Source organism: Ctenocephalides felis, unplaced genomic scaffold, assembly GCF_003426905.1.
Source record: "Ctenocephalides felis isolate EL2017-DRISC unplaced genomic scaffold, ASM342690v1 CF-g0.4_SCAFFOLD_01886, whole genome shotgun sequence".
NCBI classification, from domain to species: domain Eukaryota; kingdom Metazoa; phylum Arthropoda; class Insecta; order Siphonaptera; family Pulicidae; genus Ctenocephalides; species Ctenocephalides felis.
The window spans coordinates 141,219,139-141,239,883 of NW_020538040.1; the positions used below are offsets into that span (position 1 = coordinate 141,219,139).

The 20,745-nt window shown below is 29.0% G+C and overlaps 1 protein-coding gene across 3 annotated transcripts in view; it reads right to left on the bottom strand.

Annotated features, from left to right (window-relative positions):
* LOC113377989 (leucine-rich repeat-containing protein 24-like) overlaps window positions 1-20,745 on the bottom strand; it is a 573,615-nt gene that overhangs the window by 106,795 nt on the left and 446,075 nt on the right. The window lies entirely within an intron of this gene.

Sequence of the window (20,745 nt, forward strand, 5' to 3'; positions counted from 1 at the left end):
AAAGCGATTAAATTTTCATTCAACGTATACGTATAAATGGAAAAACAGTTATACTCATTGCGGCATTATAAATATTATACAATGACTCTAAGTGGATTATAAACTATATTAAAACATAAATTCTACTTTACTAAATCTGCAGAATTTACAGATTCATATATTTATTACACATTGATTATAACGGCGTAATCCTGCACTAAGCTTCTTAATCCATATGTTTGAATGAAAGTTTTATACAATATATTGATAAATTGGGGATTATATGTTCGAGAGTCCATTATATAAATCTTTTTCAATATATGTGAAATATATATCCGTAAATTCTATATATTATAATGTACCCACTGATAGGTTTTCATCGAAAATTAGATGAAGTTTCAGCCAAAATTACAGGTTATAATTCAATCAGTTATATCAATTTTAATCAAGTCAGAAATTATTATATAAAAATATTTTAAAATATGGAATGAATTACCAAGCAATAATATATTTTCTACATATAGCATGATGACATTAAATGATATACATATGTACTTAAAAAATATTGAATGTGCAACACTAGTAGAAGGCTATCTTTAACAGGGGTGACTAGTAACAGGCATTTTTCAATATGATTTTCTTAATATTTCTTATATTTAATTCTTAGTCATGCATAATATTGTCATAGCTACTATCCCACAAGCTGATGCAGTAAACAGAACTGTGCAGGTCCGTCATTTTTTACAGGTAATATAGAATTGATCTATCACAAAATTCCGGTTTGCATATCTTATTTCGATTCAAATTTATCAATCTTTGATAATATGTAACATTTTTTTGATTGCTAAATTGTTTTATTATAGAGAAATAGTACAGCAACTATCCATCTTTATTTCGAAAAACAATATTAGTGGATCTTAAGATAAATTAATAAGATATTAAGTCTCTAGCATCTTTACTTTTATTATATCTGTTGTTTTTATTAATATTCTGAATACTAATGACATATCTATTGATCCTTACATCATTTGGCAAGCAAATTCTAATTTTTCAAAATCCATATTATGTTTATCCAAACTTATCATATGTTAGTTTAAAAAAATCTAGAAAATAAAAATTTTAATTGAAAATCTTGCTGCCAAACTTGACGGTAACTTCGATAAGGGAAAAACTTTATTTCATTTTATTATTTAACATCAGGAAAACATCAAAATATCTATGGCAGATGACATCATTTTTGACGAGGGTCAGCGGTAAAATCTTTGGTTTATGTTTGTCATTTTAATGATCTGTTTGTAAATATTTGTTTTCACAATAATGAAGAGGTATTTTGAAGAAAACAATGTAAATAATCTAAATTGCGGGTGTTCGGAATCGGAATTAATGACTTATTAGTTCCACTTGCTAGACACATTGCTCATATAGAAGATATTTATTCTATTGATATCATATTTAGTCAATAGGAGAAAATTGATTCAAGAAATAATTGGTATCTTACAAGTGATATAGTACAATTTGTAAGGTCTATTTAACCGTATATTTCTCATACATATAAGAATAATTCATATTCACAACTGATACCAAATAAATGTAAACTTCATTGAAATAAGCGTTTGCAAATACTCAATTTATTCATGTATAATATATATATATATATAATAATATATATATATATATATATATATATATATATATATTATATATGAGTGAGTTCTTGAGGGCGATACATCAAACAAAGAAAAGCCAAAGATTTATAAAATAATCTTTATTTCCAAACGTTTCGACATTCAATTTAATGTCATCATCAGTGGATCTAAAAACCGTATGAAAATTAGCATATCTAGGTAATTATAATATATGTGGATTGGTAAAGTAACTATACAATAAGAGAAAAATTAACAAACAGCAACACTTAACAACAAACCAATATAAAAGATAGGAAAGGTATTATATTTGGTTTGTTGTTAAGTGTTGCTGTTTGTTAATTTTTCTCTTATTGTATTTACTTTACCAATCCACATATATTATAATTACCTAGATATGCTAATTTTCATACTGTTTTTAGATCCACTAATGATGACATTAAATTGAATGTCGAAACGTTTGAAATAAAGATTATTTTATAAATCTTTGGCTTCTCTTTGTTTGATGTATCGCCCTCAAGAACTCACTCATACATTTCACATCAAAATTAACTACTAAATCATTACATGTATATATATATATATATATATATATATATATATATATATATATATAAAATTTATTTTATAGATTTGATTTTTTTCGTTTTCTATTGTATTACTTGAACAGCAATAATTAAATATGGTTCTATGAGCTGTAGTGATAATTTACTTAACTACGTCGAATTTTATATATGGCAACAATTTTTCCATCTCTATGTGATAAATGTTATTATTAAAATTCCTATAATAGTGATGTTTTTTTATTGATGCAGCAATGCCGGGTAAAAGCTATGTTCACTTGGAAACATATTGCTTTCTATATTTTCAAGTGAAACCCGATATCAATACTGCTTGACATCAAGCTGCTCGAGAGGTATCGAACCTCCTCGAGTTTTTTAAAAATTTTGAAAATTGAAAATTGTATATCTAATACATCTACATCTACAAGAACCTGGGATCTCTGAACCAAATTTTATAGTTCTAATAACTAACCCATGGGCGGCCCAAAACGTAGCGGCATAATTAGTAAGATTTTTTCTTGAGTTTCTTGAGTTTTGGTTCTTATCAAAATTGAATTAGTTTTATAGCAAACTGAAAAAATTTTCTCGTACACTACATAATTGTTAAAGCAAAATATCAACCTAAGTGTGATAAGTAACCATAGACCTTAATATAACTATGTGGATTGCTAGTCGAGCGCAAAATAAGTGCATACGAATAGAAGGAAACTATAACGTCACTTGCTGATCGAGCGTAGCCGACAATCATGGAACACTCCCGTTTGATTAAATGTCATATGTCATATGTAACGTGTGTACTTGAAATTGTAAATTGTTGTAAAGAAGAAAAACCATGAAGTGGTTCTTGGAACACTCCTGAATGATTAAACGTCATATGCATAGACCTTATGATATATAAATCAATTTTGACAGATGGATTCGATTTTAGATACATTCATTTCACAGGGAAATATTATTAATATCATATCTTACAAAACTATCAGTCATTTCAATTGCCTATATATTATTGAAATAAAACTATCACAGATTATTTTTGAATAACATCAACTATTATGATAAATATTATTAATATCATCTCTTACAAAATTATCAGTCCACACAATTGCCATAATATTATTAAAATGTAACATATGGCATATGACATTTAATCAATCCGGAGGGTTCTACGGTTGTCGGCAACGCTCGTTCAGCAAGTGACGTCACAGTCCCTTCTGGCTTTATACACTTTATACAATGGAAAACATATGAGGACTGGCAGTCCATGTAGTATGAGGTCTATGTAAGTAACAAATTAAGAAATAAGTTTTTTCATATTTTATAAGAGCGCCCTTGATAATTGACGATTGATTAGAAAACTTGTGCCTTTTGGAGTAGGGTTTCCTCCTGTCGGGTACGCTAATATGTTATATAATTGTCCTAATTTTCATTAATTTTCATGGTTGGAAAAAACAAATATTTTTCCTCCGACTAAGACATTAATTCGACCTAGATGATTGCGAAGTCAACGATAATAACACAAAACCCCAAACGCGAACAGTAAGGAGTGCCTTATCACAGCAACACATGTGTGGAACGACAGGCGGGCTGCGCGGAGTAAGAGGAAGGACGACGAAGCCCACACGGGCGGACAGATTCCAGTACTCGGGCGGTCAGTGTTGTACACTTTATATAAATAATTTTTTATCTATATAAACTTATTTTATAACATTTTGGCATAACGTCCACACCATCAGAACGGTTGTGACAGAACATAGGTTAAGGGGGGGAGTCTACTTTAGAGGCTTCAAAAAATCGTTTTTATTGCAAAATGTCTTCCAAAACTAGCCAAGAATATCCCTAAAATTTGAGAAACAAATTTAGATTATTTTCGGAGTTACAGAAGAACTAGTAAGCAAGCGTCAAAAATACTAGCTTCAAACACCAAAGCTCTAGCAAATCTGATGTGGAATTGGTACAGCAGACCCAATCAAAACTACTTACAATTAGAATAATGATCTGTAGATGCTATATATTAACGACTTCATAAAAACAAGATCGACTAATCATCATCAAAATTAGATAATCACCTTAATTCACTCGTTGCTCCACGACAATCGAGAAGACTAAAAAAAATTATGGTCAGGTAATTTAATCTAGTAAAACTGCAACGAATTGTACATAATACCCACTGGGGTAACTTTTATATATAAAAATATTTTATTAGTGTCAACCAAATAGCTTACAGAATATAACTTTAAAGTTCTTATTGGTATTAAAAAAATAATAATAATACATGTAGCAAACCGTACCCAACGCACACTCTTAAAATAAACAATCGTTATTACCTATGCAAAAACGTATCTACGTGCCGACTGAAAGCAATAATGGAAACTTGTTCGAATAAACATACTCTCTTTGGACGCTATCTAAAAATCAATATAGTTTAGCTGTTATAACGCCTGTCACTACCGTAACCAGACTCCCCTACCTATTTCTTCCAATTATATCGTATGCATTAAGTTTATTTTTTGTTTGATAAAATTAGAACAATTTGAATTACACAGCATCTTGAATGAAAATGTAAAATAATATAATGGAACTAATCACGACCTTATTATGAACAAGTAAGTATAAGTTATATTCATCGATCATATTATATAGGTACATTTCTATTCATATTAGCCGAGTATTGTCCATGGTATTAAAATACAAGCATAATATTATGGATTTTACTATAAGAAAAAAATATAAATCAATTTACTAAAATTTAGTAAATTTACAAAGCATCTGTTTTAAATATTCTGTTTGTATTAAAAAAATAAAGTGAAGTAGATTTCTCACTATTTCTCATTATTAAGCTTTAGTTTGAAATAAAAACTATTGTATAACACTAATTTATATTGTAATTAGTAAAATAAGATCTGATTTATTTAAAAACATTTCTATTACATCATCAATTTAGTAAATTTTCTTTCACAAAGCAATATTTCTATGCTGTATTTCTGACTGTTGAAATAAGCAAATAAAAAATAATGCGTTAATAAAAAATAAATTTTCAAAGAAAATTAAAAGTCAATACAAGTTGATAAAATAAACGATCAATACTGAAGCACAGAAGTTTATCATTCTTTCGGTAATAATTAATTAACATTGATTTTAGTGAAAAATATTTCTACACCATATTGGTTAAATTGAAAAAAAAACAGTAATCTCAGATACAAAAATAAAAGTTCTGGCAACAACAATAATGCTATAATGAAGATAGTAAAATAATGATCCCAAAATAATTCAACTCGCTCGATTGTAATTACAATACATGGAAAAGACATCAAAAGGTCTTAGTTACTGAGTTACCAAATGTAACTCTTTATATACTTCAGAAAATACTTCACAGACCATTTTTTTTCCATTTCCAAAACCCTGCCATCTTCCATACTAATACGACGGCCAACGATGTTCGGTATATCGAACATGCGTTGTAATGGAAGTAAATATCGCAATAACAAGCACTCCGGAGATATCGGTCCGATCGAATGTCGAATAAAATTGCAATTCCTGGGCGTCCAGAGAGCCGGGAATATGATGCACATTCATTCCTTCGAGAAGCTAAGAGTGAGTCCAACCCGGACGGGGCTCTCGTTGAGGTGTTTATAGATCGACTTTGCGATAGAAAGATTTCACGTCGGAGATATGATTTAATCCGAGGACAACATTCTCGTTTCAACTGCTTTATTAAACTACTAAGAAAATACTTTATAACAGAATCCTGAGAAAGAATACAATTTTTGCATCTTTAAATATTGTTTTAGATAAGGGGGCATCCAATAATCACGTGAGGTTTTTAGGGGGAGGGTAGGTTTGACAGAAAATCACGAAATATCACGTGGAGGAGAAAGAGGTATAGTAAGATATCACGTCTATTTATTTTTACCTGAATTTTAAAAAAAGTCCAAACATTCTCAAAAAAAAAATTCAATTTTTTCTCGTTACTAAAAATACACGTGATGTTTGATTGGGGAGGGAGGGGGCTTGGTAATTTTGAATATCACCACGTATCACGAAGGAAGAATTGAGTCCAAAAATCCTTAAAAACTCGATCACGTGATTATTGAACGCTCCCTAAATAGGTATTTACTTATACGAGGCAATCAAAGCTGAATACGTGGTACGAATTTGGTCTAGAAACCACTGGATCTGGGATCTTATTTATTTATTTATTTATTTTTTTAATATATAGCCCACAGATTTCTTCCAAGAGAACTCAAAAATACAATTATTTTACATAATGAATAACAATTAGAATGTATACAAAATTACAATATATAGTTATTAACATAAAATGCTTTACATAAAATTACATATAATGCAGAATGTAACAATACTATTCATATACAGAATGAGAAAAAATAATGAGATATTTGAAAAGAAATTAAAAAGGTTAACTTGTGCAGATGGAGATTATTTGATTAGGTGAAGTGTTGTGAATATCTATTTCATTATAAATTAAGTTAAAAAAAAGTCCAAACATTCTCAAAAAAAAAATTCAATTTTTTCTCGTACTAAAAATACACGTGATGTTTGATTGGGGAGGGAGGGGGCTTGGTAATTTTGAATATCACCACGTATCACGAAGGAAGAATTGAGTCCAAAAATCCTTAAAAACTCGATCACGTGATTATTGAACGCTCCCAAATAGGTATTTACTTATACGAGGCAATCAAAGCTGAATACGTGGTACGAATTTGGTCTAGAAACCACTGGATCTGGGATCTTATTTATTTTTTATTATTTTTTTAAATATATAGCCACAGATTTCTTCCAAGAGAACTCAAATACAATTATTTTACATAATGATAACAATTAGAATGTATACAAAATTACAATATATAGTTATTAACATAAAATGCTTTACATAAAATTACATATAATGCAGAATGTAACAATACTATTCATATACAGAATGAGAAAAATAATGAGATATTTGAAAGAAATTAAAAAGGTTAACTTGTGCAGATGGAGATTATTTGATTAGGTGAAGTGTTGTGAATATCTATTTCATTATAAAATTAAGTTAAAGTTAGAGACATAAGTAAAATAGGCGAATTTAAGAAAGATTAGATTAGGAATAGGATAATTGAAAATAATTATGAACGCGTAGATATCGTATGATCTTATATAATGTTATCATGATCTTAAGTTATGATAGGAGATTTTTACTTGAGATTATATGTACAAGGTGTCACAGAAATACTTTATTCACTTTTATTTTTTACTATGTTTTTATTATAAATCCATCAAGTATTTTACTATTTTACCTACAAAATCCGCCAACTTTTGACGGAACTTGCCAATACACTCCAGTGTATTATTTGTAATGAAGAGCCTTTCAAAGGCTAACAAATTCTGAAAATTTTAACTTCATAGTTCAACAACAAAAAGTCTTATTCTTGAAAATTGGGATAATTATTTTAATATTTATGGCGGTGGCCCTAGAATGTTATTGACGATTACGGATCCAAAGCTTAAATAACAAAATTGATAAAAATTGACCTGAATAATCAAAAATGATCACATTTTCACCAAAGCTTTAAATTGCACTTAAAAGCTGATATTTTCAAACTACGTAAGATATTTTTCTCTATTATTTAATGAAAGTTATAATCAACCCCGTTCCAGCTTGACGTTGACTTCTGAGACACCCAGCATATTATATATCTAAAAAGTATTTAATAAAAAATTCGAATAAAACTAGGTTGAGGATTCACATTGCAGCAGCTTATATACCATGTAGTTTTGAATCATAAATTGATGTTGAAACAAATAATGAAATTTGAAAATAATAATAAAATATGTATATATATAAGAAATATGAAGTGCTCAAACGATTAACAACGTTACAGCTAATAAATTGAAAAAATAAAATGATTCTTGTATTAAGATTTGATACTGAAATTAGTGTAACTTCAACATAACAAATTCACTATTTATCAAATCACTTTTCGAATCATCCTAAATATAATAGAAATAAATAAATAAATTAAATAAGAATGCCAATAAGTTGCTTTTATCTACACAAAGCTATTCTGAAGTATTCACAACAAGTTTTAAGATATAAAATCCAGATAATACTTTTTAAACCAAACGCAATTTTTATTTGCATTGAATAAAAATGAACTACCAATAATGTTGAATTAGTTGAAGAATTTGCATAATATTACAAAGACATAATATTACTTCATGAAATCGGTGTTTTCCGGATCGATTCCAAAATCGAACCGATATATCTTTTAAGTTAACTTGTACGGAACATTTAACATTAAGTTAATAAATATTAAAATATCGTACAGCCATTATAAAAGTTATATTTTTTTAAGAAATCCTTTATAATTGGGTGAGGAAGTACCCTTACTAGAAAGATTCAAGCAATCGGAAAAATATCGAGCTCCCACAGGTAACTCTAGAGCTGCACGATCGGGGAAACTGTTGGTATCATACATTGCACCACTGATCCCATACGATTCTTGCAACAAAAAAGGAAATGGATTATTGCATCACGTTATTGGAATAGTAAAAAAATAAATGACTACAAAAGGTGTGTATAATACATACAACCAACACACATCACACACACATATATATGTATAATATATATATATTTATATATATATATATATATATATATAATGTGTGTGTGTGTGTGTAGCTGGGAGTTTAGGTTAGAAAAGCTTGATATGAAATATATTTATAAAAACTTCAATATACATTCAAATGAAATTTTTGAAGTAAAATTTCTTAAAGCGCGACTAGGGTGTGAATCCGTACAAATGAACGGAAGTGCGTTACGGCACATAAAATAAGATAAGAGTCGAGTGCCAATAATTCCGTCATTCGCTCTCGATGATATCATTTTTATACGGTCGATTGTAATTAGTCGTCCGCGTATGTGAAAGAGGATCTGTCGTTGTATGCGTGTAAATGGGAAAATACTTTCTAGGCAAGACAGATATTACAGCTGTTCAAAGAATGAGATTATATCCCCAGTGAAAAAGTACAAAAAATACAAGCAGTCAATGAATGTATGTAATTTTAATTACATGAAGTTGTTCAAACACAATTAAATGAGTGAAGTTGCAAAAACAATATTTGTTTAGGCGTTGTTAAACATAATCCACTGTGTAAACGATATTATAGAATTTATTAATCAGCAGTTACTTCATTTCTCTAATGAAGGTTCATTTCTAAATGCTATTACAATGACAAACTGATCATGTCATATTTGAAAAATAACTTTAATTACATATTGTTTTTAAACATTATACATATTTATAATGCTACTATAAATATATAATTTATAATTATCATTATATAAATGTATATAATGTTTTGACACTAATAAATGTGTACATCACAAGTGTTACTATATAACTAATAAACATTATTCAAAATTGTTATATGATGTATTTATTTTTTACTTAAATGACCATCTGTGCAGTAGCAAATAAATTTTACTTTCAATCGCGTGTGAACCTTACGCGCACTCTTTTTTTTAAACATTTATTGTCCAACACGTTTCTAGCATATATTTCATGTCATCATGAGTGAATATTAAAGCTTTCGAGCAGTGTTTTCTTAATCTTTTCTAACAATGCCACACTTCAACACTTCCAGAAATTACATGGTTCCGTACATAAATAATAAACTTTAGATATATTTTGTTTCTTTAAAAAAATTAAATGTTTTACTTACGATTAGTAATTTTTTTAGATATGTTTTTCTGTAAATTTGTCTGCAATATCTGTCAAGATATTAAAACAACTCAAAGCAAATGAATTAACATTACTAAATTACAAACTCACATTATTGTAAAGTACATTGTACATGTATAATAAACACTTAATTTTTTTTTTAATTAAATGTTTCACATTCGATTAGTAATTTTTTAAATATGTTTTTTTTTGTTACATTTGTCTCCAATATCTGTCAATATATTGAAATAACCCAAGGCGAATGATTAACTAATTACTGAATTACAAACTCACATAATTGTGAAGTACATGTACACATGTTATCCACCGTTATAATTGGCAATTGCAGTGTTACTAAATTTGTCAGTAATTATAAATCCTGTTAATTCAAATAAATCTCGAATCAATGTTATGCTAAAATTAAATAATACGTTATTTTTAAAAAAGACCAATGTGATTGACGCATTTGTTGCAATGCCTCAACACATATCTCAAATATTTTTGTTTCTATATGATATTATTATTATATTGTATATTGTTTTTTTTGGAGGAAATTTTTCTTTCCTCCTTTTTGTCACAATTATGACAATTTTTATATTCATTAACTTCCCTAGGGCAAGTTATAGTAATCGCAAAAAAATCAAAAAATGAAAATTTTTATATATCTTTACGTTTCAGAGGTTTCTGAACATTTTGGCATACCTTAGAAAAAATGCTGTATGTGTGTGTGTGTGTGTGTGTGTGTGTGTGGTGTGTGTATGTATGTATGTGTGTTGTATGTATGTGCGGATACAAATTTTCGTCGACGATTTCGGGAACACAGATCAACCGATTTGAATAATTCAAAAAACATTCGATTCCGTATTGATAAGGAGACGTGCTGATTAGTTTTTGGCGAAGGCAGGTCTAGCCGTTCCAAGATACGGGGCAAAAAAGTGCCGAAAACGGTAACTCAGTTTTTAGGAGAAAACGGAGCGTCCGATTGAATAATTCAAAAAACATTTCACTTATGTGACAAGATGAAGAATCGGTACAATTTTCATGAAGGTAGGTCTAGCGGTTTCGGAGATATGGAGGAAAAATAAAAAAAAATGAGCCATTTGGCGGTCAAAAATGATCATTAGACATATGCACATCAAATTATCAGATATTTTTATAGAGATTTTAACAATAAGTATACATTTTGTTAACATTCCTATGGTTCCGTATCAATGCTTATGCGTTAGCAGCGGCGCGGGGCTTACGCGCTTTATATTTGTCCCTATGCAGTTAAAGCAGTACGTATTGCTTTGAAAAGAAAGTTCAGATCTTCCACAATATGTCAAAATATAAGAAAAAAATTTTAAAAAAAAATTTTTTTTTAAAAAAAGTAATTTTTTGTCCAATTTATAGTTTCTCAAAAATCTTATCTTTTCAAAGTATATTTTTTTTCAAAAATGTTAATCGTTTTTAAAAAATAATAATTTTTGGTACGGGAAGTTCCAGCAATTTGCCTTAAGGCACGATGCTTAATTGCCTTAAGACAGAATTCCACTTACAGCTAGTTTAAAACTTATTATTGTTTACAAAACAAGTTACAATGATGGATACTATACCCACGGGTAAATATCCGAACGATGTGAAAAATTTCATGTACATATTTATATTTATTGAAATATAAGTTTTTAAAATGAGAACGTTTTTATTTAGCATATAAACTACACATGCACCTAAATTCCATGAAAAATTTAGAATCTTTTTGAGTTCTTTATATCCTACCCAAAGTAAGAGCTTGAAGGAAACTATAAAGCTCTAACTCATTTCATATTTTTTTGTTTAACAACCGTATTTTAGTTGCTTTCAATTAACCCACTCTTATAATTCACAATATAAATCAAAATTCACTATTAGGACATAAAAATGCAAGAAATGCACTAAGTTTTTGTTTGGAAGGCCTTAAAGGTTTGAAGAATCTAGTGGTTAAATAAGTACTCAGTAAAGGATTGAAGTACCTAAATAGAAGTATTTGAATGTCTTATTGCGGTCATACATAAAATAGTTAAAATATCTTTATAAACGTAGTGATGATTATATGTTATAAAAGTTTTATTATCTACCATGATTTTGATTCACCATCGCTACCTTTAGATACTTTTAGCGTCCTTGTAGTAGTTCGAGTTATATATCATTATTGAGGGGATTGGGTACGGTTGTGCCATTTTTTTGACCAGCCATAATTTTGTTAATTTACCAGTTAGCCGGGAGATATTAAATGGTGATTTGAGCATTTGTTCATGTGGACTTACTGAAATACTATCCTTAAATACGATGGATTGGTCAAAAAATCAAAGCATACAAGGAAAAAGTGAGTATCGCGGTCGTCCACACCCCCAGGGCGGTAGTGACAGGCATCAAAATAGGTTAAAAAACAGTAGTTATATATACCAAACTGGTTTATTATGACCTTTATTGCCAGAAATATGTAACACAACATAACATAATTGGTACCACCGTACCACTCGTTCCCTACTTACTGTGTCAAATCTACAAAATATTTGAGGCATTTCTATAAAAAAAGTATTCGTGGCACAGCCAGAAAATAATTTTGTGTCGGCGTAATTCCTACCAAACCGACCGTAGCATTTCAAAATACGATTTTACAAACTTTTAATTGTCTCTCCGTCATTAAAAAAAGTTGCGCTAGTTGCCCAGCTTTAAATCACAAACACACGCAACAAAAATATGATTTAATAGTTTATGTTCGGTTAATAACTGTGCGCATTACAGTTTATTAGTGCGCATAAAAGTAAAAAGTAAATAGTAAAGAGTAGGGTTTATACAAAAACCGACATTTCAGAAAACCGGTTTTCAAATTTTAATTTTACTAAAAAACCGGTTTTCGAATTTTATATAGCAAATAAAATTTTGTTCGAATATTCTGTAATTTATCCGCAAATTAGTGTAATTTAGTATAGTATAAGACTAAATTTATGTATAGTTCAATTTTATATATAATAAAATTATTTTAATTTTAATTAGTAGAACTAAAAATAATAGTTTATCTTGACCCTCATCACTTTGAAAATAATTATTCGTTATACATGCATCATTTTCACATATAAAAAAATATTTTTATGACAGTGAAAAAAAAGTTTTCGAATAAATAAAAATAATACATTTTTAAATAAAAAAATTCATCAAATAAAAAAAAAACAAAAATATATTAGATACATGTTGATACATACTTTTAATATCAATTTTAGTTTTAAAAACAATTAAGCTAAACTTTTATTTCTGTTCCAAGCAATTTTAATTAATTAATTTTAAACATTCTAATTGTTTTTGTTTAATAAAATATGATTTAATAAAAAAAAATGAAAACGTCTATCGAATTGCTACTTAAACGTGTCCTTTGTTTACTCACTTCCTGAAGAAGAAAATACTCTCATACTTGCGACCAAATTATGCTTAATTGTTTTTAAAGCCTGATATATAATTTAAAGTTTTTTGTTCTTTAATTTGTGGCTTCTATGGTTTAAAACTTTTTTTTAAGTCTGAGTAGATGGAGTTACTTCTTCAAGAAGAAGTCACACTGATTTAAATTAATATATAAACTGGTATAAAAATCTAAATTATTAAATACAAAACCTTTCTGGGAACCATTGCAGACTAATAAGATATCAAATGCTATTGAAACGATATGATTTCAAGAATCAAAACACTTTCATCTTAGATCTTTTATATTTGGCTATATTTGTCATTTTCCATTTATACAGTGAAAACCGACTTTTTTCACTAAAAAACCGGTTTTCGAATTCCATAATTTTTGCCAAAAAACCGGATTTTAAAACCGGTTTTTGAAAACCGACAAACCCTAGAAAGAGTAAAAATCAATTTTGTTTAGAGGTGATGTTCGGCAATGTGAAATTCTTTATTTCCGCTGTCACGAGTTTTAAACAATCGCTTTTATATAAAACAGGAAGCGAACCGCAATATATATCAAGTGACGCATACAGCGCGGGCGGCGAACGCCCCCGATGACAAAATTCGTAACAGTAACCCGACAAAAATCCGCGGCAAAACTTCTGACAATTTTTTGCACGATTTCCCCTAACGAAATTGCGCAGACGTCTCTCTTTCAGAAGCAGAAAGAAAGTACCGAAACGCGTTCGAGATATCGTGATCTAGCATCTTCACTACAGTTGTTTCGGGTCAAAGAAAAAAAAAGTTTTTATAAAATCGTGAGTTTTCTGAAAATAGTTTGTACTAAAGTAGTGAATCTACTAGAATCCATCAAGATGTCTATAATGAAGTGAATTCTAGATGGAATGTGAATTACTTCAATTCTGATGGAAATGGCGCTCATTAAACCATATGATTTAAAAGAAAAAAACTTCGTATATGCCTTCTTATTTGCATGATAGCTCACTCCTTTCACACGCAAAAAAACTTGTAACAGCACTCATTTTAAAGCTTATGTTGAGCACTATAAAACCCAATTTCACCGAAATGCATAAAATGTAAAACCTCGACACTAGATTGCTTTAAATACAACAATAAATCTTGAACGAAATAAAAAACGACTTTGCTCTTCCAAATCTTGCTTAATATTTTTCCTAGAACACTTTATGTAATACCGATTTATTAAGATTTTATTGACATTATTTTGTTCATCACATGAATTTCGTTAAAATGTATAATTTAGGAGATATTTTCAAAAAGACGAAGAAAAACGCCAAAAATATATGAATCTTTAGTGGCCAGTAACTTGAAAAGTATTAGTTTTTTTGAAAAATATAGAAGACATTTTTTTATTATAATTAGCTCTTCTATCGATTTCCGACGTTATTTTAAAAAATGTAATTACACAATTGAGAAGGGGGGTCATCCCCCCGGGGGGTGTTGGCGCAACCCGAATTGTTTTCACTTTTGAATTTGAGGGTAAGATGAACCTAATTCCAAAATGTCATGAAATTCGGAGCACAGTAAAAAAAATTCAGAGGTTATACCCTTTTTCCTCTCCGTTTACTGCACTAATATAATTTAATCAAAAAATGAATATGACTAACATGATATATTTCAGAACAATTTAATTGATTCTAAATTAATGAAACAATTTAAAAAGAAAGCTTATTTAGCAAAGCAATTTAAAAAATAGCATTATTTAATGTTATAAAAAACGATTTACATTTAATTTAATTCAAGAATATCTAAGACGGATTTGATATCCTTTATAAAATAATCACGCTAAATTTAGTTGATTGAAAATTAACGAAATATTGAAAAAAATAATGATATTTATTTTAATATTTTTTAATGTTATAAAAACCACATTTTACATTTAATTTGAGCCAAAGATCCTCATAACAAATATATTAAATTATGTAAGCAAGCTTGATGCCGATTTTAATTTTAAGTTTAAGTTCAAGTTTAATATAATGCCTGCAAGATATGATTTTAAGAAATGTGCAATAAATAAATTTTCAAGAAACAATTAGTTTCTTAAATGAGAGAATGAGACATAAATATATTTAGATTGCCATATACTAGTGATCAAAACTAAAAATATGAAGTAAAATATTCTAAACATGAACATAATAGTAAACGCCAATGTAACTTCATATAGCTTTAATATAACTTTTCATTTATTCATTATTCAACTTTTTGCTTTATATAAGTAATGACTATTTTTCATTTATTCATACCGGTTATTCAATTGAACTTCCATAAATAATAAATGTAATTCATATAATTAATGTAACGTTTGGCAACTCTGAAAAACTTTTCTCAGGAAATGAACTTTGAAACAGAAAGTTCAGCAAATGTTTTACATTTTGACAAGCTCAAAGCTGACGGACTTGAAATACATAAGCTAAAAATATATATCGCAATCTGTGTCCCCATATACTTATATAGGCGCATTCAAATATATTACATTTTTTGCCGAATCGAAAAAAAGCATTACACGCAGGACAAGTGAGTTCGGTATTATTCCACTCCAAAATAAGGAGCAGCATTCTATAAAACATTCGTTCTTTTTACTTTGACATCGATTGGGAGAGCTTTCTCGTTATAACATTTATGTAATACATAGTCACAAACTTATAAAATCGATATATTTGAAAGCTCTACGCAAAAGTATCGTAAGAGTTACAGTTGGAAATATAAAGATCTTATTTTCTCATACACATATGCCTATCAACAAAGACTAAGGTCATGCCTGAATAAAAATATGATACTGAAATGTTATACAATATCTTATATATATATATATAATATATATATATATATATATTATATATATATATATATGTAATGAAATGATCAACATTAAGTGCAGTATTTTTCCTATACAAACTTTAGATCTTTATGATTTCTCGAAATTTTCTCGAATCCGTCATAAAAGCATCTAAAACGGAGTTGACTATTCTACTAAAATAGTCCAATTACAGCAACAAATTTTTAAAGTCAATTATAAAAATTCATAGCAAATCGATTAAATACAATTCTTCTATTATCGTTTCTGAACCACTTCGGATTTTTCACGTCAGTTTTTATGATAAACTAATAGATATGTACTATAGGTAGAAGACAGCAGAACTTAACAGACAAATAATCGACAATAATACGTTTTTATACTGCAACTTTGTCAATTTTGAAGCAGATCAATATAATATAAATAATAATCTGATAATGAGTGAAAAATAGATACTAAATGGGGGAAATTCGGAGTGCTAAGGGCCGGGCACAAAGGACCATTTACGTTATATATCTAATGTAAAACTGCCTTTTTTAACTAAATTTACAATTTAATTTACTATTTGTTAACGCCTTACTCCCAACATACATAATTTCATACAGGATAGCAGCAATAAACCCTAATCCTTTATTATATTATTTCAAATTAAAATAATCCATATTATTGTCATGCATCCTGTCCCTAAATATATCATCCTACAATTAATCTATATTTCTAAGAAACTCGGATCACTTGAACTCGGTTTAATTCTACGTACCATGCAATCACCGGCCAATACCTGATTGATTGATAAATTTAATAGCCACTGATTGGATCCAAAATTGTAATGGGATTTAATTCCTTACAATAATTAATTCCACAAAATGGACCAACCAGAAAAATAATATAAAATTATCAAATCTTTGTAATCAGTCAAATCAACACTCAAAGGAGTAACATCTCAAAATTCGACTAAGCAACAAGTACTTATTTCAACTGTATAACATATCATCTATAAATCTAAACATCAAATTATCTTTTAAGCGGTCTGATATAGCCATTATCTAAATATACCTGGTCCTTCGAAAATATAAACAAAGTGTAATTTGATAGAGTTCGGCAGCATCTCGGTGGATCACGATCTTCTATACATCTTTTAATCTATCTTGTCATAACACTATTTCTTTTAGTTTACATCTTGTCCAGAGTAAAGGTATAGTTGGTTCTTTTTACCCCGCTCACAACCAAAACAAATAACAACGGAAGACAATAGTTTTGTTATGGATTTTCGAACATAGTTATACATCCTTTTCCCTCTTCTTTGTAATATTGTTGGTAAAAAATTCTTACTTTACTTGTTTCAGAGATATCGCTGGTCGACCGCGGACCTTTAAGCCTCGCTCTATTCTATTATAGTTTTATTTAAATTAAGTAGTTAATCAAATAATTGTAAATATTAATTTAAAGATTGTAAATTTATAATTGAAAATATTAATTTATAGAATGTAAATATAAAAAATGTGAATTGATTGATGATTTTTTAAATGAAGTTAAAAAACTGCTTTTGTATACATATATTAATTAGACTGATTTTATATTGAAAATATAATTTCAAAAGCACATAAAACTCATAGTTCTGAAAAACATAAAAATGGCTATCACTAGCAAGTTATTTTGTCATCAGGCACACATGCATACCTCTACCATAATGTGTAATCCCGGTCTCTATTTTTTGCTGTTTATGGGAAAATATTTTCATATCGCGTTCGCATAAACTTTTCAACTCGTGTATATCTGCGTTTTTATTATGTATTTATTAACATGCATTTTCGCATTACGCGCATATCCGATGATGCGATGCACCGTCCCGCGTAATCATAATGCCAGTATCGGACGGTATGAGGCGGGAAATTGAAATACGCGCGAAAGAGTTAAATAGCTGAAAATTGGATTTGCTTCCGGTTTCTCGCATCGCCGCCAAAAAAATATGCTATCGAACATACCGTGAGGCGCCGATAATAAATAAAAAAGGACTCGGTTTTCGCGCAATAAAAAATCGACGACCGTGCAGTGCATTCGACGTTGCATATCCCGGCGTCGCGCGCTAAAGCTCCCGCATATATGGGAAAATGCTTTGTCGAATATTGTCCTTTCAAGATGATAGACAGGGGTTTGATAAATTTGCTCTTACCGATATACATGGATCACACAGATTTAGACATAGATACCATTGATTTCATAATAATTGTAAAGGATGCCTAATTAATATATGTACCTCGCATACCTATTTTACATTACTGATATACAAACTAGTTATGTATGGCATTGTGCCTTAAGACATTTTGCTGAAACTTCCTATACCAAAAATTCAAATTTTTATAAAAGCCATAGGATTTTTTGAAAACTGAAATAATTAGATGTTTGAGAATTTTGAATTTTTTTATAAAAAATCTGAAGTAAAACTTCTTTAGACGCGACTAGGGTGTAAATCCGCACAAATGCAACAGAAGTGCGTTCCGGCAGATAAGATAAGATAAGAGTCGAGTCTCAATGATTCGTCATTCGCTCACGATGATATCATTTCTATACGGGTCGATTGTGATTAGTCGTCGCGTATGTGAATAGATGTATGCTAATTTTAATTACATGAAGTTCTTCAAACACAATTACATGATGATTGAAGTTGCAAAAACAATATTTGTATAGGCGTTGTTTAACATAATCCACCGTGTGAACAAATATTATAAAAGTTATTTTTATATATCAAATTGTAAATTATAGCTGTTTTAGATAAAATTAGAACAAAACGCCGCGTCGTTTTATAACGGATAAATATTGGTATGGAACTAATTTAAATGTAAACAAAATTTGTCATATTAAAATTTCTGTAGAATATCTGATTATTTGATGTGCATATGTCTAATGGTCATTTTTGACCGCCAAATAGCAGTTTTTTCATTTATTTTTTAGTAGAACCCCAAAACCGATGGACCTGACTTCCCAAAATCGGAATCAGTTCTTCATTTCATTAATACAAATAAAAATGCTTCTGGAATCATTCAAATCGAACGCTTCGTCATCTCAAAAACTGAATTACTCTTTTTGAATTTTGTATCATCGAAACGACAGGCTACATAAGATCTCACTTTTTTATGTATTATACAAAAAATCAGAGTAGTTAACAGAACTTCATAAGTTGTAAAGCTTAATTGAACAAAAATTAAAATTAAATAATGGCAAAGAAAGAAATGGTAACATTTGCTTTAATTATTGATTGACTAAAATACAATGTTTTACATTAAATTTAATCTAATATAAATTTGTTCTAAAGCTTGTATAGTCTCATGGCATATTAAGTCATAGAATTGCGTAAATAACTACAGTATTATTAAAGTCCAGATATAGCACAATAAAAATAAGAAATATTACGGATGCACCTTGGTATGTCTCCACTTTTACCATCTATAATGACATCAAAATAGCTTATGTAGATGAAGTAATTAAAACAAAAGCAGCAAACGAGTTACTAATACCTCAATGTACTAGATATAAAAATACTCAAAAAATATTGGCAAATGGACCTGTCATAGTCTCAAGCATATAATCAGCAACTGGAGTTATTTCTATACATTTTTTCTTCTTAAATAATATTACCCTAGCAAAAGATAAAAAATGGGAAATAAAAAAGAAATTAACCCTTAACAAACAAATGTTGCCATACTGAATACATATTCTAAAATAATCGAATGCCGTCATACACACGGCATGTCGTAATCAGAAGAATTTTGCGCTTTTCTTTTTATAAATTTCAATATTGGCATAATGCAGTTAAAATAAATTTGAATATTGGTCAACAAGCAATATTAGACCAATTACAATAATGCGTTATTAATTAAACAAATTCTCTCGCATTCGAAATGAAACACTTAATTTCTTATGTTTCCATCAACCTATTGTGCAACGCTTTAAGTAATACGCTCGTACTTAAAAGTTAAGTTAAAAAAAAACAATTTTACAAGAGTTAAATTAAATAAATAGTTATACCAACCCTGCTGATGAATATTTCTGACTAAACATCAGACCAAGGTTATTTACAGTGTTATCTCTGTATAAAATGCATCCATGAAATTTATATTTTGCATTCATTGAAAAATGTAGCAATTATTTTATGAAGTCCATTTAATATTGAAATAAGGCACTGGATCTATTTGCCCCTATGGGGTAAAAAGTACAATTATTGGGAAAACAGCAAAAAACACATTTCTACAATAGTAAATTAGCTTGGAGTTTTACTGAACATAGTCATTCAGTTCTCTGTTTTATATGCGTTATTTGTTACAATAAAATTGGTTTGGTTTTCACAATATAATTGCTCAATAACAAATTAGACTTTTGTACCCCTTCCTAATCTATAGCAAATATATTAATATGTAAACGAATAATAGCGCTATTACAAATCAAGAACTGAGTTCAGTTCCTTGTAAATCCATAAAGGCATATAACACCCATAAAAAGCATCATCCTTGTCATTTAAAAGAATTTATCAAATTATCAACATAAAAAAACACCAAGGCTTTTTCCGTAAAACGATAAAACCTATAAAAATCTATCTATACAGT